Raw genomic sequence first — 27080 nt, forward strand, 5'->3', positions numbered from 1 at the left:
CGCTTGCTACTGTAATCAAATGTCGCTCGCCATCGATGAACTGTTGCCAGAAGTATAATTAGGCGAGAGAACATAAAGCGGTTTGGTTGTCACCGAAATTCTTTAGATTTGACGTCGCAATAAGGAGAAGGCGGTCGCTGAGAAAACGATCCTCGCGTTTTCGCCCGATGATTTCGTGTGCCTGTACGCTCCTAAAGTTCCGAAGCAAGCAATGGCACCTGGTTCTATTCCCACGTCTAACTCAATTTTGTTCTTTTAATTGCTGATATTTTGGATTGTGCTTACCTGAAATATAATTGCAAAGTACCTTTCTTTTAAATTGCATTCAACCGTCAGAATTATGAGCGAATTACAATGAAATTGTTCGCGTTCCTGCAAACATCAAGGTCCTTCCTCTATTTCGTCCAGTAATTTCCATTGTTCACGTATTAAACATTTAGAGACGCCGAACTAACGTGAGAAGAACAAGTCATACAAGAAAGTCCGAATGTTGACGTTGTAACGATATACTCTTTTTACTTACATATACTTACATCGGTGATCATGTAACGTCAATTCACATCAGAGACCAGGCCACACACCGCCACACAGGATGGCACCCAGATGTCTACAGATTCTTGGTGCGCACCCTCAATAGTCTTAAGTACCCACCAGGGGTCTTGGCATTTTCATAGTTAAGGTCCTTCGGACCAAGCGAGTATTTCCTGTCTTAGATTTCCCTTTACGTCTATTGTCTACCACGTATTAGCTTAGAAAGTTGGTTTTCTTCACATCTGGTATGTTCCGTTAGCAACTTTCTCGCGAGGGCGGCTAAAACCGTTCCTGGTCCACCAACCGTCTTATTATCCAATCGGAGACGGTGTTTACTGCCCTCACTTCCTTAACCAAAATTGTCATCGACAAATCCGATAGTCCCGTGTCCTTAGACACACCCACCCCTAGCCTTCCTCAGACATGGTATCGCCAGAAAGACTCACTTATTCCGTATCCTTAGAATAGTCAACATATCTATACCGGTCTCCACCCTTATAACAGTCGCGTACTTAACGTATCGTTGCAACTAAGTCTTACATAACGTGGTTGGAGTGAATTGTGATTTATGTTAATTCAGTGTGTGTTACATTGTGATTGCTGATAAAGTTTAATTAAAACAAAATTAATAGTTGTGTTACGGCTCAGCTACTTTTTATTTTCATCAACTAACCCCAAAAATTACGTGACAATCACAACGACGCTGAACAAGAAACAGATGTATCGTCGATAGCACAATTTCAAGACCCATGTTTTCTCGTACAGCCTGTTGATCTTATAGCGTACCATGAATTCGTTAAATTCGTTAGCTTCGAGAACCGAGGGAACATAATTCTTCTCATCCGTGAAACGTCTTGGGGAAGACGATCGTCCAACGATGAACGAGGTTAAAAGGAAAAGCGTATTACGGTAAATCATCCATGCTATGCCGAAGGTTCAAATTGCGTTTTCTCTCAAAGTTCATCCGATCGGAGATTCGAATTAAGTTAGCCTGCTCGTTTTGAAGAGCCCTCCTCGGCTCCTGGAGCTTCCAGTCCGCCTCCATTTGCTTCTCCGCTATCTGTTTCTGCAAAGTAGCTATACGGTGGTCCAAAATATTATAATCCGCCTTTGACGGAATCGCTGGTCCATAATCGTCGCACGGCACCGCTCTGCTGTCCTGGTGCGCCATTTCCGATACCAAGTGGCCAATCTTATCGCAAAGCTCTGCTAACTGTGTCAATCTCAACGACTGCAGAGATAAAGAACACGTTGTTTCGATTAATGATACATCAGCATTTTCGAGATTGGAAGATGATCATTTGTCATAAATAGACCGCCAATATTTAACTAGTACGAATATTTTTATAAACACGAGTAAAAAATGTTCATCACACGGAATAAATTCAATCGATAAAGCTAACGATTAAATTAGAAATATTCTACTTTTTGATGAATGAACAGAATTGTGACTGAAATTTGTTTAAAGTTATATCGTTTAAATTTTTAATCGAATTTGAAGATACATTTAGGACATTCGATTTAGTAGAACGGAGGCGTTTATTAATTTCTGGAGTACAGAATGATTTATTGAATCTATCAGGTTTATTCACTTATTAAGTAATATCATTAATCTATATCATTGTGATTTGCATGCGGTAACCAACGTCGATAATACAATATAACGATATTACATGATTCAGTAACGCATCAATATTCGTATAACATGTCAAAAAATATTTGTACCTACCTATATGTCAAACATTTCCATGTACGAATAAAGCGCTTTTTCAAAAATCAGTCTTCGGATCTTTCGCGTTCTTTATTTGTAGAAAAGTCTATATAATTTTTACTTTCGTATCGTTTTTCAAATTTCTTCCCCGGTAATTCATTCGCCTTTATAAAATCACAGCCATAGTCCAAAATATCTTTGTCCATCTCCGTTTCCTCGGGCTCCAGCTTTTTCACTACATGAAATTCATTTCATTAACAATATATATATATATATGTAGTATCGTGGACGAAAAGCCTAAGAGATATCGGACGAACTATAAACAATGTCGCGAGAAAGTCGAAGTACCGACAGGCCCAACGATGTATCGTCGGTCCTTCGATCGAATAGTTACGCCGAAAAGGCCTACGTGACCCTGGCTACGAGCGTCTGCAGAACACGTGTGCCTAGAAAAGGACAATAGAAGGCTACAACGGCCAGAGAGTCAGTCGAGGAGCAGAGTGCGAGTTGAGCGGATACGGAGTGTGAGTGGCGTTGCCGAGAGAGTGTTGATGACATTTTGTGAAAGTCGAGTCGTTATCTAATTATTTAGTTGTGCTGTTTTCTGTACGTTTGGTGTGAATAGTTCAGGTTGAACAACAATCGTCTTTTTCTGTCCGATTAACATCTGTATCATCCATTCCTTGTAAATATATTATACCACGATATTACATATATATATATGTCAGTGACATAAGGAATTTAATATGTCATTCCTTGCAGAATCTTACAAAGATAATACAATCCAAATGAGAAATTGTTCTCAATTTTGAAAGAATATTATAATTTCTAGTAGTCAACTGCACCAATACTTTTCAAAAAATATATGTAAGTTTCAACAAATGAGAAATTTTCTTTCAATTTAACTAATTCTGTGCAGAAGAATAATTTGTGGCTTTACTATTATAATGTGTTATACTCGTTTCACAATCCACAAATATCAAAGCACGAGTAATTTGAAGTCGAAATAGGAGGAAAAGCTCGTTACTGTAAAATTATATCTGATACTGCTTAAGATAAATAATGATATTAAATGCCTTTCATTAACCACTCTGCTGGAATTTGCAAAGCGACTTGAACAAAAGATCAAGCACTTACCCTTCTAATTTGAATTCCAAACAAATTGAAACGGTAGTTATCATACCTTCTTTCAATTTGGCATTTTCTCTCCTCAGCTTTTCCAATTCCTTGCGTAGCCTTTCCTTCTCCTCTTGGCAATCGAATAACTGGCTTTTCAGTTTCTCGTTCCCATCTTTTAACTCGCCATTCCCTTTCTTCAATTCGTTCAGATCCGTAGCTAACGCAGCATCGCGTTCTTTGCGTCTATTCTTCTCGTCCCTTAGTTTACCTAATTCCAACCGCAACTCGCTATAATCCCTTTTCAATTTATCCAAATCGGCTTTTAATTTATTCGCTTCGTTTTTCGCCTCGTTTAAATCGTCCCGCGGTTTCGAATTTTCCGGGTTCAAATCTATCAATTCATTACACGATCTTTCGTTCTCCGCTTGACAATCTCCTCATTCGGGTCATCTAATTCAGACTTCGATTTGTCGTAGTCGTTTCTTAATTTGTTCGAATCATTCCTCAATCTATTTCATTCCTCCATGGCGTTATTTAAATATTTTTGCAGTTGAGTATTCGCCGATTTCGAACTAATATTTAGCTCAGACCTCGGCCTATTCAGTTCCTTCTTAGCATCTTCTAATTGTTTCTTCGAGGGTTCCAGCTCGTTCAGCGTGTTCTCGAGATCGGCTATGTTGTTCTTCAAGTCGCCGTTCTCTTTCTCCAGATCGTTCGCCTGTTTCTCCGCTTCTGCCAATTTGTTTTTCGTTCCAGTCAACTCCGCCGCCAATTTCGCATTGGCCTTCTTCGGATTCGTGTTTTCGTTCTTCGGATTCGCGTTCTCCAGGTTCGCATTCTCGTCCTTCAGAGTTTCCAATTGCTCGTTCAACTTGGCTAATTCTACATTCAGCTCCTCGTTCTCGTTTCTTGGCTTATCGTTTTCGCTGCGAACCTTGTCCAACGCCGCTTTTAGGGCGACCAGCTGTTTCTTCGCGTCGGCCAATTCCTCCTTGGCCGTATCTTTCGCGGCCATCTGCTCCTCCAGCTCGTTCCTACGATTATTTAGCTGTTCGCATAAACGATAGAATTCATCGACCAACTTTTTTTTCTCGTCTAACAAATCAGAAAGTTCACTTTCCAGAGACATTATCTTTGCTTCTATGGTCACGTTCGTCTTCTTCGGTTTATCGATCTCATTCTTTATACGATGCTTTACGTTTGTTAATTCGTCCAATTCGTTTTCCATTTCGTTTAATTGCTTCTACAGTCTATCGTTCTCAGTTTGGCAATTTCGAAGCTCTGCTCTCAATTTTTCCGCAATTACGTCCTCTGCGTTCGAGTTTCGTTCTCTGCTTTCTGTGTATCGCCTTCTCCTCTCGAGTTTCGCTTCTTTCTTCAATTAATTTACGAGTAATAAACGAAGAAGACATTCCTCGTATAAAAGATATTTCCAATATTTTTAACGAAGAATTACGCTTATTAAGATTAACGTTAAAATACCCGAAATTTACCTGGCATTCGAGCAAATCTTTCAATGCTTTATCAAGATCAGCTTTTGATTCATCGATCTCCAACTGAAATTTGCAGTTCCTCATTTCCCAATGATCTATGTCTGCCTGCAGTTTAGCAATTTTTTCTTCCAATTCGTCGATTAATTTCTTCGGATCGGCGATCTCTTGTCTCAGACCCCTTTCGCCGCCCATTGCCTGAGTTTCATACTTCCACCTCGCCAGCACATTTATCCAGTCCGTTTTTCAAAGAACCTACCTCGGATTTCGATCGATCGATATCCTCTAAGGCTTTTGCCAATTCGCGTCCCAACCGATCGATTTTCACCAAGTAAATCCGCGTTTTTCGACTTCCATTTATCCAATGCCTCTAGTTTCCGTTCCAATCCTGCGTTTCTCGCTTTCAGACTGGCGATTTCCTTCGTTAAACGACCGTCAAGTTCGCGAATATCAGACTCGAAAGCTCGATTCTCTAATTTAAGCTGATCGCTGTCGGTTCTCAGCTTTCGCATCTCGTTCGCGCAATTATCGAGTCCATCCTTCAAGGAACCTGTTTCGGATTTCAACCTCGGATCAATGTCCTCCAACGCCTTTTCCAATTATTTTCTCAAACACGATCTACTTCAGCGACTAAGTCTGCGTTTCTTCCCTTTGTCTTATCCAACTCCTCCAACTTTCCTCGTAATTCCATCATTTTAGATCCGAAATCGTCATTTTCCTTCGTTAAGCGATTCTTTTTCAACTCGAACTTCTTTACTTGCAGTTGCATCTTTGCAAGTTCGAGTTCCTTATCATTAGCCGCTTTCGACGCGTCAGCAGCGGCTTTTAGCACCTCCGCTTGCCTTCTGCAATCCTCAAGGTCATCCCTTAACGCTTTCATATCTCGTTTCAACGAATCGTTCTCGATCTCGTCGAGGCTGTACCGCGGCTCGTCCTTCAAGTAACTTCAGTTTATTAAGTTCTTTACCAGCTTCGTCCAATTCGGCTCTCAGGCTCTCTCGTTCTTCGCCATCGCTTGTTCCAGTTGCTTTTCGATACTGTTGCTTATCTCGCTTCGCCTTGGCCAATTCATGCTTCAGTTTGTTGATCTCTGCTTGCAAAGCCTGCTTCATGCTATCCTAGTCGTTCCTTAGCTGGTTATTCAAATTGTCTAGCTCCGTCGTCCTTTCCATCAGACCGTCGTTCTCGTTCTTCAGCTGCTCTAACCGAGCCCTTAACTTTTCGCTCTCGCCGACCGATGCTTGCAACGCTTCGCGAAGTTTGTCCTTCTCCTTGCTCTCGGCGTCCATCTTCCTTCAGACCAAAAATCTCCCTCTGTAACTTTTCAATCTCATCTCGGGTTCTCTGCAGTTCCTTCGGCAACGCGGTCCTGGCCGCCCTCTCGTCCTCCAGTCGTCCAGTCAACAACACCTCCGCCTGTTTTCTTGCCTCGTCCAGCTCGTTCGGCAAATTTTCCTCGTCTCGCCTTAAGATGCCCGCCTCGTTTTTCGAGATACGCTGTTATCGCTTTCGCGGCTGCAAGCTTTCCTTCGAAGCCGTGTAGCTTCTCCGAAAGTGCGTGCTTGTCCAGACAACGCTGTCCCAGCTGCGCGTTTCGCTTCTTACGCTCCTCCAACTTATTCTTCAGTTTGGTTATCTCAGCTTTCAACTCATCGATCTCGTCATTTGCCTGGTCGAGTTTTGACTGTAATTCTGCCGTCTTGTTCTTGTAGTCTTTCCCCAACTTGTTCCTCCGCTCCGGTAAGTCTGTTATCCGATCGACTCTATACTTCGGTGCTTCTCGCTGTTTGTTTAGTTCGTTCAATATTTCTCTCTGATTTGAGATCGTGTAACTGTGACTTTAGACTTCCCACTTCCGATTTCAGAGAAGATAATACCAACAAGTCTGTCTGTGATTGTCTTAGGTTGTTCAAGAATCCTGCGATCTAAGAGAGAAGCTATGGTTTTTTAATTGGTATCGTGCTTTTGATTAATATCGTAATTTGTAACCTCGTTAAAGGGTATTATACAACTCAATATGACACATTAAAAAACATTTAAACCGATGCTGTTCTCATTGTGCTTCCTATATGTGTGGCCAAAAGAAGAATATCCTTTTTTAATTCCTCTTCCACCTTTGAATATTAATTACGCATGCACTCCGTTTACTCGCTCTTTCCACTCCTAACTGCTGACTCCTCATCTCCTCGACAAACCCTCCGACTAACGCTTTAACGTATTACGAGAGAAAAATCAGTTCGCCAGAATTTGCAAATGGAAAAATCGCTCGCGTTAATCGAATGAAACAAATCTGCTAATTTCAAGGCTGGCATACGTTCTACGATAACGTCACTAGTGCAATGCTGTTTTTAGGAGAAGTTGTTTAGAGAATTCTAAGATCTTACCTACACATATACGCGTGTATAAGGGTATAAAATCTTTTTTATCAAACATCATCGTCACCAGTTCGAGCGAAGACTAAAGACTGGGATTAACCGCTGATTAACGATGATCCGTCAATGATGCTCGGTCTAATCTCTACGAAGAAGCTGTTCGTCACGAAGAAGCTGTTTTGACGAGGGATGAGCATACGAACAGATTGTTTAATGACCGTTCACACTAAACGACTACCAGCGAATTCTTCCTCGTTTGCCTCTAAAATCGAAATGCCCCTTTAGAAAAAGAAACACAGAGAAAGGTTCGTCGTCTAATCCATTTTCGCATCAAATCAAATTGTTTCATCGTCTCGATATGTATCGTATTATCGTTTCGCAATATAAACCAACTTTCATCGCTATATAATAAGTTTTATGAACTTATTTGCAATCCACCAGCTGACGTTAGTTTCGAGTTTTCAATCATCTAGATATCAATACCTCGTCATCTTCCCTCTTGAGCTGCTCTTTCGTGGCTTCTGTCCGTTCCAATGAACCTTTTTGACTGACCATCGATTCCAATCCTTTGTTCAATGCATCGATCTGCTCGACTCTTTCTTCCAACTGCTTTCTTAGATCAGCCACGATATCCTCGCAATTGTTCAACTTATCCAGTAAATCTGAAATATCAATATACTCCGGCACTGCGATTGTTTCGGCCGCTTGCGATATCGTTTCTGGCATTTCCTTTCCTTCGAGCTCAGCCAATGCACTACGCCAGTCTGTCGCCTGAGAAAGAAGAGGTTCGTTTTCCAAACGCAGATCATCGCGGCTTTTCGAAATGTCCACCGAGGTTACGATCGATTTCTCCACAACTTTGGAAATTCGTTGTTCGGCCGATTCACGTTTCACGAGATCACGCACTTTGTCCTTTAAACGATATATCGCGGGGCAGTTGACGTCCTTCTCGGTGTGCGCCAGTCTCAAACCTCGAGTCCGATACCGTGTCCCGCAATCTGTCAGGGCAACGAAGTTTCTTTGACACGTTGCACAACCGAGGTCATAAAAAATTTTCAAATCAGCACGTTTCATGGTTAGTTTCGCTACAAGAGATACATTGAAGCGATAAAATTAATCAGCTTTGGAAATACAAAGCATTTGGATCTTCTCCTACCAACTCTATACTCTTGTCTGATAATACCACTACGGGCAACAGCAGCAATGAGCCATATAAGCAAAATAGAGACAATGCAAGCTAAAATTCTTAGAACGATAGTAAACGCCCCATGGTACGTTAGAGACGAGGACATTCGGAAAGACCTGGGAATACCAACGGTCAAGGAGGAGATTAGCAGATGCGCAAGAAGGTACAGAGAAAGAATAGCAACGCACCCGAACCGGCTGGCAGCGGAAACGATCAACGCATCAAGCATAGAAAGAAGACTAAAAAGCAAACACCCAACAGATCTCACAAAGGATATAACCTAACAAACACGAAGATGGTACTCCGCTGGGGGTAGCCACCCATATGATAATCAAAAAAATTCTACCAAATGTCCAAATCGGACAAATTGTGAATGTAAACAACTAAAAAAAAAAACTCTTGTCTGATCTGTAGGATTTCAGGCTCGGTTTGGTTAAATTTACTATAAATTACATACATGCGATATTGATACGTATAATAAAAATATGAACGTTTCTGCGGTCATAGATTTGTTTGAGCAAAGTTAACCGAAATGTACAGATACGTAGGATCGATAACGCGTATCATTCTGCTACCAATGGTTCGTTGTTGGCAAGAGGAAGCGATTAAACGAGGTCTAAGTGTACGAAGAGGAGAAAGTAGCGAGCAGTAGTACTCTTTCTTTTCAAGCGCCAAAACCCTCTCCAAGATATCTCATCTTCTCTCTGAGGAAGTGGCGTCAGGATCGTCGCAGAAATCTCGCTCGGCGAGAATTTCCTCAAGATCCCTCGCTTTATCTTGGAGCACCGCGTTTGCATTTTGCAGCCTTTCGATTTCTTCCCAGGAGTGCACTAGCAGCGGATCGGGCTTCGATATCTCATCCGCATTTACACCTACACGAAAACATCTAATCTCTAGAAACATTCGGAACAGTGCACGTGCACGATACCGTTCAAAGAAAGCGCTCTGAATTTTAAAGGAAAATCCCTGAAGCTAGGAAGCTCCGGTCTACATTCGCAAACAGTCTTCGGTTTGTATTGCTATTACGGAATTTACTAGTAGAACCTCGGCTGAATACTATGCAGTACTATGTCGTAAAGTACATAATGTAGCGAAAAATTTTGTGAATTATGGCAATAGTACAGGCAAAGCACAAACGAAGAAACGGGGATCACAGGCATGAAATATAACTACGATTTTGTCGATTGTGATATTGGTCGATGGTTAAAGTTTGATATAATGTTCTATTCGATACAACATAGTGAAAAAGAGAAGCAATCTATTCGATGCAAAGGTGTAAGCTACTTATTAGCAGTAGGTGAGCGATCCATCAAGTTTTTATGAAAAAACTAACAGAATATCGAATGCCTAAAATATGATAACTGAACTGAGAATTTTTATGGAAATTTATATTTTTATAAATATATTAAGATAGCAGCAACTTGAGTGCAAATTTTTTACCTGTTAAAAAGTAGACACCTCGATACTTCATATAAGTATGTTTGCACGTTATATGCATTCTGTGCATTTTTGCATCTTGAAATTTCGCATAAATGCATGAAAACGCGCAGTCTATTATAGTCGATCGATATCTTTGAACTGAAGATGTTTTAAGAGAATCCCCCAAGCAGAATCTTCCTAACAGTTGGCGCTTCATAAGACGACCTAACGCTCGTTTCGAGACACTTGTTCGCAAACTATCGACATCGAACGAGCCGGTCACAGTGTATATAATTTCTGCCGTTTCGCTCTTTACAGCACTAATTGCACGGAACGTTGCTCCTTTCGACTCGAATTAAACGACTAACTCGCAAAGGAAGAGAAACGCGATCACAAGGGTATCCGTACAGAATTCCAATTAATCAATTACGAATCAGAGAGAGAGAGAGATAGAGAGAGAGAGAGAGAGAGAATAAGAAGAAGAGATTCATAAAGGAAGAAGCTAGGAAATATCACACATCGATACCGAATGACTGGAGGGCTCGTTTCAGAGACCTATTTTCGCTCTCGAGTTGAAGTCTTTTCATTCGCCACTTCTTCGTCTGACACTTCATTACAGCGAGCTTCTTCGGGGCAAACGAGAGGTCGTACATTTCTGCTTCCTTGTCGCTCAAGGGATCCTAACTGCAGCAATAGCACGGCTCGTGCGGTGGATCGATCGATTCTCGCGACGATGCCTCGCATCCGCGCCGGCACAAACTTCCATTATCCGAGTAATCTTTCAAAAGTTTTCCGTAATTACAAACCGCTTGCCTCGCAGCGCGAGACAAGAATTTTAACGTCGATTCTCGTAGCTGTACGAAGGAAACGGAGAAACGAGTTTAAAGCTTAGAGGTCCCGCGAATTCATTCTAGAAACCGAGACTCGATAGTAAAGGAGCTTTATATAATAATAAAGCGTCTATCGAAAAACAAAATAATTCACTATCCTAATATTTTCTATTCCTAGTCGTACAACATCTACGATCGACGTTGTTGCCTCGCGTTCACCAACCTCCTAAATTCGTTTCCCAGCCAACCGTTAAATCATATTTTACAGGTTATCCGAACGTAACTATTTTCCCGCTGCGTGTTTTTTCCTCCCTGTCACCGCGCCGATGTCACCGAATCACCGATGTAAGTGAATTACGATCGTAAACCGATTACAGACAGTTCGGCGCACCTAAACGCCAAACTGGCCTCGAGCACCAGGTGAAACAAAACATTTAGCCTGGATATACGAGTTTGGGATGATGTATTTCGACGCGGCAGTCACACTTTTGCTGCCACACGACCGCGGTCATCGATGAAGATCGATAATCTGATTTAACGTCAGACCGGTCTGTTTTATTGGGCCGCGTAATAAATTTGTTCAGATTTCGACGACGCGACGCTTAGATAGATACGTTTTTCATACGTGATACATATACGTATTATTTAGCGCGCTTCCGTAAACATTCAGAGCGCACCATCACCGATCCAATTTACGAGAACTTTTCCATCGTTTGCTGTTATTTCCACATCATAGATTAGCATCGTAGAAATGGCAAAAAAGGAAATATCTTCCCGCGCGATATCAGCTAGCTGTTACGTTTCTTTGCTCTACGTATGTGCAAATTAACTGTCCAAAGACCGAATATATTTCTCTGAAATTCTGTCAAAAACGTCGTATTTCTCTATTACCAAGTTACATATTTTAAAATTACAAAAAGACCGATTTTATTTACGAATTTTGGAATTCTTCCAATGAAAATAAAAGAAATATGTACCGTTGTGTGATAAATCGATACAGTAAATCCTAGTTATGTCTATAATTCGGATTGCGTCTTTAACCAAATAATTAAGAATAAAGAAAGGTGCACAACAATTTCTCTGTATCGTTTTCTTATAAATTACTCTAGAAAATTAGAAATCTGATTTTACTATAATGGTGTTTCGTTCCACTTTTGGCGATTACAAACGGTTATTTTTATATTATTTCTTGAAGCAAACTTCTTAAATATTAATAGCGGAGATGGGACGAAAGGAGGATTTTTATTTCGATCAAGATACGACAAAGAAGCTAAAAAGATCATTCCGCTTCCAATTGATAGCGTTGAAAAGGTTAGCTATCGGACTATAATTGCACGCGGTGCCACTAATAACTCTAATCGGTGCTACTAATAACCCTAACAACTTGGGAAATATTTAACTTTATTACACTTCCAGCTTTCACTTCACCCGACCACTTTGCCGCGAATTTCGCACGCAAGTTTTCATATTCCTGTTCCTCAAAGTAGGCTGCGCTTTTATTTCCGGTAGACGCGAAATTTTTTTGCAGACCAAGTTATTCAAACACAAGGAAATATCTTTTTAATTAATTCGTGCTTGTTCGCGTAATCAATTTGTACAGATTGCTTCAGGAATCCCTGCGAATTCTGTGGTAACCACGGTATTAATGTGGTACACGTTTCCACGAGATCTAATTACAGCTGCGTTATTAAAATATACCGCGTTTGTATGCAGCTCGTCGACGGAGCTCGTCTTTTCAAACGCGAAAACTGAAACTCTCTTTCTCTGGCTCTCGCTTTTCTTCTTCTCTCCTTCTGTCGTACGTGACACAAACGATCGAAATATCGATATAATTAAAAGGAACGAAACTCTCTTTCTAGATTGGCAAGAAAGTTGTCTTATTAAAGGAAATCATTGGACCACGCAGTTACTTACCGTCCGATTCGACGAAAACTTCCAAACGAACCGAAACTTTCGATCATATCCCGGCCATAGAGTTTCGCTATGTTCGTAATTAAATTACGCGTACCTCGTCCGGATGGCCACCACTAGAATTTTGTTATTAAACCTCGATATTAACTTTTACATATTTATTAGGAAACTTGCGGGTAAAAACTTGCACGCTGAACGAAACGAACGATTCTGTTTGTCATGATTAGTTTCCGCCAACTCTGCGTATTAGTCATCGAACAAAGAGCAAAGATTTAAAATACCCACCCCGCTTTTCAAGTTAAACGATGTATAGATATTGATGCTAGATAAATTAGTCAAAAATATCTAGCTATTTAACGTGCTAATCTTGCTTTCAAATATTTTCCTCCGATAACATCAATAAGAAAAACTTTGCTGTTATACTTATTACTGAGTCGATGTAAGTAAAACTTACGTATGATGGATGTAGGTAAAACTTACGTATGATGTATGTAGCTAAAACCACTCAAGTGATTTATCGATTATGTTAGGTTTTCGTCGAAAGTTAGTCCATAGCTATGGAACTTTTACTTCACGTTCAATTTAAACGATTGCTATTGTGGCGGATCGGTATCAACAGAGGACGCCGACAGGTCGAGGCATCAACGCGGCGCAACACCTCCCGGGCGATCCGCTGGTACCAACCGCCAACACTAGAGGGCTACGACGACAACGAGTCTGTCTAACTCGCTAGCGGTCGAATATACGAGCGATTGATACAAATACCGCACCTAGCGAGACTCCCTCTACGTCTAAGGCAGGGACTACCGGGCATAGCCTTACTGACGAGTCCACCGGTAGTCCCGGGACGAAACGCACGACTCTCTTTTCATCCGCCACAGCTGTCAGGTAGTATGGAATGGCGTGGATTTGGGTATGGTCGTTGTCACAATAGCAAGATATAGTAGAGGATAATTTACGTAAAGCGGTGATAAGCTAAATGGTTAAGGGTTTTGGAGAAAGAGCGTAAAAGTTACAGGTACCGAACGAATTACCAAACCAAAGGTACATGAGATTGAGGTGCAAGTTAGATGTATGTAAGCCAAGGTCTTTTCTCTGTGTTCGATTGTAAAGCCGAATGAATAAATAAATTATTATTTATTGTAAAAATATCACTATTAAACAGGAATAAAAGCTATTGCAGAGAACTAAAGAGACAAGAAGTAAGGAACGGGCGTTGATAATAATAATTACAATTTCTAAAATTTGCAAACCAAGTTTCGTTTCAAGGCTGTCAGGCTGAAATGAAACTATCTGTCGATCCAAAATCAAAAGCTTTTAAATAAAAACCTAACAGTCTCTGTTCTTGTTCTTCGATCTTTCTTACAAGGAAATCTACTCGATTATGTAAATAAAATCTACACGGAGATATTTTTGCACCACTTTCAGCATCGTCGATTCAACCAAGTAAAACTCGGCTGACGAGGATAAGCCTGACGTAACCGCATCGCGATCGGCACACCGACTGGGAAATTTCAGTGAAAATTAATCGAAGCGAACATTTCCCTTTCGCTTACGTGGTTGTCAGACGAGTATCTAACAATGATGGACGCGTATCTTGACAATTGCCTATCGATCGAGGCAAATGACGACAACGCGTTCAAAGAGAAGACGAGAATAGCACAAGTCGCAGCTACCACCCTATGTAGGATGAACAGCATAATGAAGCAGATGAGAAACTGGCGAGACGACCGTATGAAATTACGATCCAACATTTGGTGGTTGAAGCTAGCTTTACGCGTCGCTGCGAGAGACACGGACGACGCTTTGCACGCTGTCCGATTGATCGAACGTCAAAGAGGAGAAATCAAACGGCTAGAGGCAGCGAATAAAGATTCGACGAAAGAAGTCGCTGATATTAAATCTGCTCTGCAGGCTACGTTACGCCGCAAACCGCTTGGAAATCCGACGACAAGCTGGTGCAAGTTAAACAGAAGTACTTAGCCGAGAGAGAACGTTTGAACAACGAGATTCAGTATCTGAAAAGTCGGTTGAACGAGGTGCAAGAGGATCACGAACACAGTTCGCAAGTGGAACACTTAAAATACAAGCTCAAACACCTGGTATGTTACTCTGTCGATTGACTGTCTTCGACTTGGCGACTCTGATGACTTGACTTTTTGGTCCTTCTGTTACTTGAACTGTTTTTGTAACTGACTATTCGCTCTTATGTTATTACGGAGGAACGCTCGGTATGGGTGTGTTTTAGGTACGCAGAAAGCGGATTCGTTGCTCACGCTTTTCGTTAGAAAAGTGAAGGTAACGATCCGCGATGCCCGTTGATTATGACTCACGCTAATGAATAGGAGGAGGAAGCCTCCTACCAACGTGACTCGTGGCTGACACTGTTCATGGGAAAAAACCAGCTATTCCCGTTAGATAACCCGCTTTCTCCGTGATTTTTAAGAGCGAATAATAAACCTAAGGACTGTTCTAAGGACCAGCCATAAACCGAAAATACTTGCAGAATTAAAGAGTCCGTTAAAAAGATTCTTGTTATAGTGGTTCCTTAGGTTTATCGAGGATCTGTATAACGGTGCGTGGACTATCCCACGTGACGTAACGTAACGAGCGTAAACGATCGCTTGCACAAGACGCAAATAAGAAACGATGATTCGACATCGATAATCTGAAAGCTGTGATAAGATACAAAAATGGTAATCTCATGGATTATCAGAAGAGATTCGTTGAGGCGGACGATCGAACGAAACGTTCGAAGACAAAATTGAATAGATTCAAAGTTAATTCTTGGGACATTGACTCGAATGGTCGGAATAATCTTAATAATATCGAACGACTGGCACAAGATTTAACAAATACGCTAAAAAAACGACCATGAAGCACTGCTCGCTGGTGGCGATCCGGACTGCTTAAAATATGTACAGAAAATCATCGAATCGAGCGTTAATTTCAAACAACTGTAGTATCGTAAATATAATAATAGCTAGTTTATTAATAATAAATGGATTAAACAGAAAACAATGGTTAATTTAACATAAACTAATCGTAAAAACGTATTATAATTAATTAACAACTCTCGTCAACACAGATTCAACTCTCTCTCGACAACACAATCCGCACTCTCTGGATTCTCAACTCATACTGCCGTTAATTCGTTTATATCTCTTAGCAACCCTTTGTCTTTTGTCTGATATCTTTTGTTTAAGCCCCATCATACACACGTTCAGCAACCGCTCGTTTACAATTCGCACGACACCCCCCTAGGCCCCTCGTCCACGATACTACACAACTGCACATGGAATTTGCAAAATTTAGCGATCAACTTGGTGTTCCTTTGTCTCTAGGGAAAGCGAGGAAATCTAAGGAGTGTTCGAAAGAACTTGCAACGTTGGACTCGAATTTAAAACAGATCAATATCGAAATCGATAGGTTAAAAAATAATCATGCAAAAAAAGCATTATAGAATCGGCGGCAATCTATCGGTCTAAAATACTCGAATAAAATGGAAGAGCTCGAGACGATCACCGAGGAGGCACGGTCGACCATGAATGGATCGAATCGTCGTGCGGAAGGAAATTCAAACGAATCGAAGGACGTTGAAAAATTGAAAGATTTTGTCGGTAGAGTGTGTCACGAGATCAAGCAGTTAGAAGTGATCGTCGTATCCAGCGATCGTCTAAGTATATTCAAGAGAATCGAGCGGATGGGAGTGTCGCACGCTCAAGGAGACCACCCGCTCAGAAACAGTTGAGGTGGATAGGTCGTGATAGGTGCGGAACAAACACTCGAGTATATTTAACAATATATATGTCGGATTATCATTGGAGTTAGGGGAGTATAACGAATCTTCGCGTGAATTGGTCATCGTTGTTATATACTATAGATGATATTTATTGATACAAATGTGATTATTACAGAGTTTAACAAGTAATAGCAGCGATTGGATAATCGAGATGTCGATGAGAATGAATTTATCGGTTGCATGAGACATTGTTTTGCCCGGAGTTTGTTTATCATTACATTTCTGCGTCAAGGCTGAGTCAATGTTCTGAGTCAATGTTCTGAGGCAAAACAACAGCATGAGTCGCTCTCGACTCGCGTCGTCCTTCGACTCCTGTACCGCTATACCTCTGTTAGGTACACGTACCTGCCGTAATAGGTAATAGATTTAGGGATTATTAAGACACAGACTATTTGTTCCTTCGTAGAACCTTAGTTAAATAAATCCTAAGATTTGTGGCGGCACTCAGCAGCAAATACCACCACTCGACACTAACTAGTGTCGGACGACGACAGGCAGACTACCGAAGCGTCCTGTTTTGCGACCAAGTTTTCAGGACAGAAAAAATAAAAAAGAAACAAATTCATATAAAAGCTCCGCTCTCCCCAGCGGCTTAAACCCAAAAATTGTATTAAACACGAAAAATGTAAAGCGCCGACACATAATATAGCATGGCTACGTCGTACCGTCGCGTATCGGTACCTTTGCCTAACACATCATTACAAAAATTCACCGTTTATTGCGAATACCAAAATGTATTTAAAATTGTATCTTGGGTTAAATAAACATCATTAAAAAAAAAAAATAGCAGTGGTTAGCGCCTTAGGTTCCAAGGGGGAACCAGGGTTCGAATCCCGGTGACCAGAGTCCGATTTTTTTTCCACGCATCTAAATTGGAAGAAAAATACGGACAACACATACACCTCGGATTTACAGCAGGGCCTTAGGCTAGCTTAAAATATTCTTTGTGTAGCGAGCCACGGGACAGAAACCGATTGGAAAATTTACTGTCGAGTACCATTACACAGTAATAGGGCAGGTAGACCTCCTGCATACCACAATCATCGAGACAATAACCAAATAGTAACGGAATAGACACCTCTGAGATACGTCACACGACAACCCTTCCAAAGGGACTAAAACTTAAGTATAAAACCCTCCAAAAGAAACGTTCGTGCCAATCTGTCAAACATTTTGAATCAGTCTCATGTAACACTTTGAATCGTTCTGTTGTAACACTTTGAGCCGTCGCTCTATTAGATTTGCATAATAAATTTTATTATTGTAGTATCGGTGAAAAGGCCTAAGAAATATCCAGTTAACCATGAACAATGTCGCAAGAGCCGAGGTGCCGTCGGGTCTATCAATGTGTCATCGGTCTTTTCAAATGTATAGTTTCGTAGGAAAGGCCTACGTGACCCTGGCTACGAGCGTCTGAGGAACATGTGCGTGGTAGGCCTAGGAACAGACAAAGGAATGCTAGAACGGCCATAATGCTAGTTGAGAAGTCGCAGTGTGTCAGTTGAGAAGCGACAGTGTGAGTCGAGAAGTCAGAGAGTGTAAGTGGAGGAGCCGGAGAGTATAAATCGGGAAGTTGAGAGCCGAGTACGATAATAAGACGTACGATATTCTAATCGGTTTTTTGTATTGAGTATCGCTTGCTAAAGTAAACTTAACTCCGAATAAACGTGAAACGTTCGAACTGCGACGCGAGGAGATCACCGCGGTTTCGTGATTTCTCGTGTCTCCGACGTGACAGGGGAGTTGATCGTTCGATTAAAGCCGCGACTGAATGAGAAAAACCCGCGTATAAACGTTCTTGACCAGGAATTGTTCGATACTGAAAATTTGTTGGAACAAAGAGGGAAAAGAATTGGATCATACACGGAAAAAAATTGTCACGCTAATGGAAGAGAACAAAGGTTTGAGGAGGAGAGTGAAGACGATGGAGGAGAAAGCGTTGGAGCTCCAGTGTGATCAGGAAGATTCGAGAAAGGAGCTGCAACAGGTGAAACACGAAGAGAGTTTAACGAGAAAAAAATTACAAAATCTCCAGAGCGATAAGGAAGCATTGTTTAAAAAAAAATGGACAAAATTCGTAAAGCTGTGCAAAAGAAAAACGAACAATGAGCGTTCTTATCGACAGAAACAGGATGGAGAAAGCATTAAACGCCAAGATCACGGACTTGACAAGAAGCCTTCGGATTACTTCGAAGGAAAATGAAAACTTACAAAATAAGGTAAACGAATTAGAAGGAGCCAAATGCAAACAAGAAACTACAAGCACCGCGAAGGAAAATGAGAATGCGATGCGCTCGCAGGAAGCGATGGAGAGGATGAACGCTGAATTACACCAACTCAAGGTGGACTTGGCAACTTCGAACGAGAGTCTCGATAACGCGAATCTCGAAAATGCCGATCTGAAAATTAAATTGCAACATTTTCCCGATGCTAAGACAATACTGGAAACGAACATTTTTCATCTAGAGTGGAAAAACAGTGTATCAAGTGTGTGCTCGTGTATCAAGTAGGCGCGGGAAAAGCTACAGCCGATGAACGACTGAAAGAGCTCGTCGATGTAAAATCCGATTACAACGAATTACACATGGAAAAGGCGAATTTGGAGAAAGAAAAGGGACGATTAAACGCGAATTTTACGAATATAAAGATCGAAAAGAAGTTGCTAGAAAAATCCGTAAATCACGTTTGCACCAAATGTTCCGTGTTTAAGGACGAAATTGATAAACATAAATTTGGACGCGACGGTCTACTCGAAGAAATCAGAAACTTTAGAACGAGCAACGAACATTTAAGTAACAAATCGGAAAATACGCAAACGGAATTGAACAGGTCCGGGGATAAAATAAAACGACCAGGAATTTGAAAACTCGAGACTGCACGGTGATTTGAACGAACTGAATTTAAAGTAAATTAGCTTCGAATGCCGCGTGCAAACCCTTCTGTTAGAAAAGAATCGACTCGCGACACGTATTAACTAGACAAGGACAATGTCACACTAAACGATCTATTGAAGCAAGTTAAGACGGTGAACGAACAACATTTCACTGTCGAATTAAACAAATTAAAAACTGATTACAGTAAAACGAGGTCGAAAAACACGATTCTACGAACCACTCTCGACGAGGTAAGGCAAAGCAACGAGACGTTGAAGAAAGCAGGCGAGGAGCTGAACCTCAGACTGAATAAAATTCACAACGAAAGCAACATTTCGAGAAGCAACTACAAATTTTAGAGATGACGAACGCCACGTTGGGAAAAGAGAAAGAATCGTTGGAACAGGAGTATGTGAGCAGTTTACGATGCAAAATCTTCAAGATAGAAAACGGGGAAAACGTGGCGTATGGCGAGTTTGCAATAGCAAATCTGGCAAACGTTTGAATGACAAAACAAAATTAACGAAAGCGAGACAAGAGCTAAAGAAAGTAATTGTAGAAAACGAATCGTTAAGATTCGAGATATTAAACTTGAGGAGTCAGAACTTTAAAGTTAAAATACAATGGGCTCGCACGAAGCATGAGCTTCGAAAGCAGGAAACTGAATTAGTAGAGAACGTGAATATTTATTATAAAGAGATCGATAGCTACTCGAGTAATAGTACGAATAACGTAGGAGCAGTAACGCGTATCGGCCGGACGAGTGTATTATCCTTACGACAGGTTGACAACTGAACAGAAACCGAGAAATTAATGGAATCTGTGAACAAATTAAAAGTGCGGAGCAGTGCCCTCGAAATGGAGATAAATTCTCTGAGATGCAGCTTGGTTGTTAATTTCACGAAAGACGAGAGAAGGGAGGACGAGCTGCGAGCCGCGACTGAAGAACCTCGAGCATTGAAAACGGAATTGACGACACTGAGGGACGAAAAAGAGTCTTTACGGGCTGGACTGGATACGGCCACTTCGAAATTGGATCGGTTAGAATCGGAGAAAGCTGCTTTGAAGAACGAGCCGTATACCTTAAGGAAAATCAATTCCGATCTCAAACACAAAAGCAAGCGAATTACAGTACGCTTATCAAAAGTTGAAGAAGAAGAGTGTAAGATTCGATAAGTGTATCATAAGAGCGATTAAAAAAATAAAGAGATATTCGATGAGCGCGGATAATCTGGACGATCCGAGTGATTTGAAGGATCTTTTAAAAAAGTACATCTCGAGCGAAGAAACCTTTCATTCGATACAATCATTCCGTTAGTTGTAATAAAATAAATTATGTTGTAATAGAAATAAAGCATAAAATACAAAACGAAACTATGCATAGAGAAGACAATCGCAATATAGAGTCCATTTTTATTTCTAGACAATTTTTCTAGATTTTAATCTAATTTGTAAGAGAAATTTGGTCCAACCCTGAAAGAACAGCATTTCATTTGTTGCCACACTAGGGTCAAACTAAGGTTAGTTTTGGGTATTTGTTACTACAAGGGGGCCTACACCGAGCTCGTTACCTCCGGTCGTAATCAGCAAACCTCAAGAAGTTTTTTCCCCAACCGCATTCCTGCAAAGAGCCAAGTCTTCGCCTACCCTCTCTAACGAACGATAACTGCTCGAGATTGGTATCAACATCTGTCAATCACGGACAGATTATTGTACACGCTTCTTTTGTACCTCTCACCTAACGTATTCGTTCATCGCTCACTCCTTTTTCATATTATTTTAATCTACGTAATATACATGTAATACCAGAGAAGATTTCCTCTCTGATAATACATATACTGACGAAGATGGTAAGAAGTCCTCTGAAAGAAGTACGGATCTGATTGGTTGTTTCTGACAGACTCGACGCAATCGTAAAATCAAACATGCCTATTGACCGAAAGTATCGCATATACAAACAAAACAACGTAGGCAACGCGTGACGATGAGCGATGTAGAATGGTATGCACATACCTAGTAAGTAAGCACATACTTAGCTTCTTTATCCTGTGTCGCGGGGGATCCTTCCCATTTCCCTGCTGTACAATATATGTATTTATGTATTATATAAGTATGTACTTACATACTTACACAAAACATGGGACTTTGTGTCTCACGTTCTAAAATACCGATCTCGATTGCTTTTTTAAGCCCTCTGCGATTTGCTACGGTGAATATAGGAACTATCTGGTATTAGACTAAATCGATAACATCGCATGTGACACGAAAATGGTAAGGAGTTCAAAATAACTGTCGAAACAAGTCATGGGTCATGAGAAAGCATTGCATCGATTGCCTGCCACGTCTGTTCGGTATCTCGTCTACGATATAATGCTCAAAAGAGCGTAGATTGGAAAACATTTATGAAGATGTTAGTAAAGCATAAGACAGTCTAGAATTTCGTACAAAGATTCGTAAATGGTTATAAATTTTAACTACATCTAAATATAAAACTCAAAAATGAAATGTGGAACATTAAACTTATAAAATTAATAAAAAGTACTTATTATTGATTACACTTTTAAATTATATCTGAATTATATTTCACTAATATAATATACCATAGATGCATTGAAAAGAAAACCCAGTCAGGATCGCAGCCAATTAGCTCATATTACTTGCCATATAATTAATAATTGTATCAGTTATACAGTTAATTGCTTTGCTGTATAGTGATACAATTAGTAATTATATATCAAATAATACCGATTGCCCGGATCTCACCGGATGCTACCCGCGACCCATCCACGAAATTTGACACGCAATGCTAATAAATATAAATCTACGCACTCGTATTTAAGCAACACGCAACACTAATAGCGAGAGATCCCAGTGCAACCATGTAGGAGGTAGATGAGCGATCACATTGGTACAGCTCTTGTAGCTGTATCGTGTGATCCAGTAGCAGTGTCCGACAAATACAGTCGGAGGGCATTTAGGCATTTTATAAACGCAACTCTACTTAACAAAACGCGATCATTCATTATCGCAACGCTAAAGGGAAAAATTAATAGAACTCACGATGGTACAATATCGCAACGATAACTTTTAAAGTAAATTCAATGAAAATTACTATTTACTACATGAAAAAACTATTTCAAATATTCTAGTATTGCTACTTGCAATACTATAAAATTAATTGAAAACTAACATTTTTATAATCTAATTTTAGATAATAGAAAACAGGACAAATTCTAAAAGTTCACAACAAAAATTGCAAAAGACAATCCCGATATCGTAATTCGCAATTCTAAAGCAAACGCGATTATCATTTTATCGCAACTCTAATACAACCCGTAATTAATTTGTCGCAACACTAATAAGAAAAATCGCGATTTGCCCAATGGGACGATGGACCGATATATATGTCGGCCAAAAAAGCATACTACTACTACTACTACTACTACTACCACTACCACTACCACTACCACTACTACTACCACTACCACTACTACCACTACCACCACTACCACTACTACCACTACCACTACTACCACCACTACCACTACTACTACTACTACTACTACTAAAAATACTAAAAGCGAGCATAGTGACAAAGTAGTAACAATAATGACTTTCCATGCTCTGGATGACCCAGAGGATGGGGAGTCATTCGTAGTTGCCCTCTTGAGTGGCAGTTTGCCGGGCCTCTTCGGCTTATAGCCTGAAATTTAAATCTAAGCTCGAGACTTCACAGCAGTGATTGTTGCCCACTCGCATGTGCATGCTCGAGCGATAAATGTTCGTTTCGAGCCCACTCGCGACCGCGACCGCGAAGTTCGAAAAATTGATAGGCAAAACCAGAGACGAGAGCATGCTCTACCCGTGCCAGTTTCACCGTCGATTTTTCAAATTAGATTTCCAGAAACAGGTTGGTCACACGAAAACGCGCCTACCCGACCGGAGACTGTGCCAACCTGCCCGGCCCTACCTACTTATAATTAACAGACACACCAGAAAGTATGCTACCTATCCTACCTAATCCTACATTTAAAAAATGGCAAAACAAGCACACCAACACACTCGCTCCACGGTTCTCACACATAACACCCGGGCGCAAGAGCCTACACTAGAGAGAACGTCCCGGGACGCCTCCGACACCCGAGCTTGACATACAACATGTACACTCTAATTTACGTACCATTTTCCTGAAATCGACTGGCGAAGGTTAGTGACCATTGCGCAAAACGTGATAAAACACGTCTAAAAAAATTATATCGTTAAAATAAATGTACTGGAATTATAATCATAATTTACAGCAATATTAACAGCGTGGTTACATTTAATCGTGTAGATGACATTACCATGAATTGCGATTGTATTGATACATAAGTTGAATTAATACATGTCTCAACATTTTTAATATCATAACTTGCAGCGAATGAGAAAAACGACGCAATTCCACAGCCTAACCACACACACAATGTGGAAAATACGTCGTGCATGATACACTAACACATCGTCAGTCGCTGAGAAATTATTACATTACTTAATTCTAGATCATCGTGCCCAATGTCTTTTTCCCATTCAAGTAGCACCTGGGCACGTGAATGAGGTCCTGACAATGGGCACGGAAAAGGTTAAATCTGAAAATCCTGATCTAAAAACATAATTAGTTCGTCTAATTTGTATTTAACGGACCAACGTTCTTTAATTTTATATTTTATTACTTCGTTTCGGATTATGATAACTCTATTTTATTAATTTTATATACGAATATATTCTCAAATCTATATATTTAAACTAATTATTAAAAGACTAATTATTATAATCGCGATGTGCAAGAAGACCTATCCTGAACTAATAAATAAAGATAAAAAAAAATGTTACTACTCATGGGTATAAAAAATACCCGCGGTCACTATGCTCGCAAAAAATTCTACATAATACAACCAGTCACCCGTGCCGATTCGGACCTTTCATCCTACGACATGATTGGGTGACCCGAGGAACAGAAATGCATGTGACTCACCATTAGAAGCAGAGAAGCGGAGAACGTTACTATCGATACTGCACTCTCTCAGCAAATATCATCAGGAAGACTAACATCAAGCAGGAACCGTTGAAAATCCAATGGTGGAAATGGAGGTTGTGAAAAATCTGTTACAAAACAAAACACGATGAGTGATCGCTGATTATTTGGAAAGTTAGAGATTATGAAAAATGGAAATTTATTACATTCGTAACTTTATTAATAATAAAGATTGAAATTCTAATAAACTTCAATAAATGTAAAAACTGAAACTCTAATATAAAAGTTTAAAATCTAGAAATCAAGAATCTAATGATTTTTTAAATATATTAGTCATTTGTTTTATAATTTGGTATTAAGACTTTAACACTTTTTTTATTTTAATAGAAGAATAATCTTAGAAAACCCTAACCTATGAAATTTTCAATCAAATTGTATTTCTTAATCAATAGTATTCAAAGAAAAATATACAGAATACACACATAATTCAAGTATGATATGTAAAGTTACTTACATTCTTGGCTTTCCACCGTTGGAACATTCCCAAAGAAGGCAAAGAAGTTCAATCTGTGATATGTCTATAACAAAACATAAAATATCATTAATATCGTTAATACACAATAACAAACATGGAACTTTAGCAGTAATAAAGTCTAAATTCTAATAAGTATGTAAATTGAAACTCTAACATAATAGTTTGAGAACAAAACACTGAGAATTCAGTAATTTTTTATGTGTATTAGACAGTTTTATTGTACTTAAATGTTAAGACTTTATTTCAATTAAAAAGGACATTTACAGCTTTCTAAATTATCAATCATTTTTATTGTACAATTAACAATAATTCAAAGAAAATATAAATAAAACAAATTGAAATACAATATATAAAACTACTTACAATCTTGAGCTCCTGCAGAGGCTTTGTCCTCTTGAGAGATGCACTGACCCTAATACTGAAAAAGAATGTTCAAAAGAATATAAAATAAGACTACGTTATCGCGATCGCTAAAATTATAATCAGCGAACAAGAACTCTAATATCGCGTACAAATTTGATTGATAAAATTTTATTATTTTCGCATGTGACATTTGGTTGAATTTAATCAAAACTATCGTGATTTACATTATCGTGAGCAACTGCTTATGAATACCTTAAGTGAGATGTAATCATTTGCAAAAATTATACTGCGAATGTTCGTTATTGGAATACAAAATATACACTTCACTAATACACTATAGTCGCGTGTTATAAATATTTCAAAATATTTGCAATAATTAGAAAATTCACAACTAAGGATACTTAAAGAATACTACACAACGCGCGCGAAACTTTGTTTTGAAGTATTTGAGTCTAACAGCGCGCCATCTTTATGAAAAAAATATAAGTTACGAAGTTGCAATATATGACGTTAACTGTAGCAAATTCACATAATATAGCAAAAAAATTTGAATTCTACAAGTGAATGTTATAATGTCTATCGAAATAAGTTAAAACTACACTAACTGTCTACACGAAACTATCGTTAAATTATTAGGAATTCTATATCGCGGATTACATTGAAACAATAAGACAATTTGTTAAAGATTCGTTTGAAATAAGCAAATAATTTCATATCTTCGAAATAGAACAATGGTTTATTTAATTGTCTTTACTTTCAACTTGGTATTCCAAATAATTAAGAAAGTATCTATTATGAAATATGTATTAAATATATTTTAAAATAAATATAAATTGTATATCAAATGTTATCCATGCTCGAATAAAAAGACAATAGAATCGTTCGCGCATAGCTGCCTTGGTTAAAATAAATAAACATTACCAAATTTCCATGAAAATTCATCGGATTGATCATTAATCGTCGTTGCATCCACATATCAATATTCCTGTTATTTCTATATTATCCCTGCTATAAATCAATAACCTGCACAAAAAACAACTAAAAGTTAAAACAAATGTATAAAATAATTAAATGAAAACACAATCAAACTCAAATTTTGTTATAAAAGCTTACGATAGAAGCTACCGGTAACAGTATCATTAGTAAATGGACGACTTGGTTTCATTACCTTAATGTTCGATGAATCGTTAAATGAACGTGTATTAATCAAACGATATTAATAACCAGATATAAACGATAATAAAAAAAATTAATGAAGAAAGCATGCCAATAGGTTAGAATACGTTATATACCTAACGCAACGCGAAACATGTTATCTGCACGAAATGTAAACGACCGAATAACTCCTTATACATTAATTTCGCTGAGCAACATCCTAAGCGGTGGGGGAAGGAGAGGGGGACGCACGAATCGATGGCACAAGCAGGTACGCAGTTGAACGATCTACACAAAAAAAATATATACATCTACAAAAACATTCATATGTGCAGTAAGTGCTGCGTGGAAACGAACCTATCCAAATTTCAAACAAAACATACATCATATTCATATACCACACAATGATTACATCGATCTTTATAAATAATTCGTACAATAATTCGTAACCCTACTGGCAGCCTTCGATATCAAAGACACATTTGTCTAACTTGGAATGAGAGATAGAAAATGACACTGACAACTGTATATACAATTTCGTGTCTCGCAAATGGAACATACAAGTCGTTATACTAAGCCGTTTAATATTCTATTGTCGCGACACTAAACTTTTGAAAATATCGAAAAATTATAAACTCCGAGATGCCTGAACTAAATTTCGCTTAAAGGTAGAGAGAAGCCAAAGAGAAATTCACGATCAATCAGAGAATAAAATAAAAATCGCGGCACGAACGAACGAGTTAGCGATCTTTCGAAAGAATCAATGGGCTCA

The 27080-nt window shown here is 39.4% G+C and overlaps 1 long non-coding RNA gene and 1 pseudogene across 2 annotated transcripts; both read right to left on the reverse strand.

Annotated features, from left to right (window-relative positions):
- Positions 1-428: 428 nt before the first annotated feature.
- On the reverse strand, positions 429-8297 carry LOC117156323 (uncharacterized; annotated as a pseudogene). The gene is made up of 5 exons (XR_013060094.1): positions 7707-8297; positions 4855-6776; positions 3426-4736; positions 2311-2477; positions 429-1762 (listed from the first exon to the last, which is right to left on the reverse strand). The product of XR_013060094.1 is annotated as an uncharacterized LOC117156323 (transcript).
- Positions 8143-26148, reverse strand: LOC143303603 (uncharacterized). The gene is made up of 5 exons (XR_013060095.1): positions 26075-26148; positions 25154-25208; positions 24770-24833; positions 24256-24383; positions 8143-8221 (listed from the first exon to the last, which is right to left on the reverse strand). It is a non-coding gene; the product is annotated as an uncharacterized LOC143303603 (long non-coding RNA).
- Between the last annotated feature and the right edge of the window lie 932 nt (positions 26149-27080).

This window comes from Bombus vancouverensis, chromosome 14 (assembly GCF_051014615.1).
Source record: "Bombus vancouverensis nearcticus chromosome 14, iyBomVanc1_principal, whole genome shotgun sequence".
NCBI lineage: Eukaryota > Metazoa > Arthropoda > Insecta > Hymenoptera > Apidae > Bombus > Bombus vancouverensis.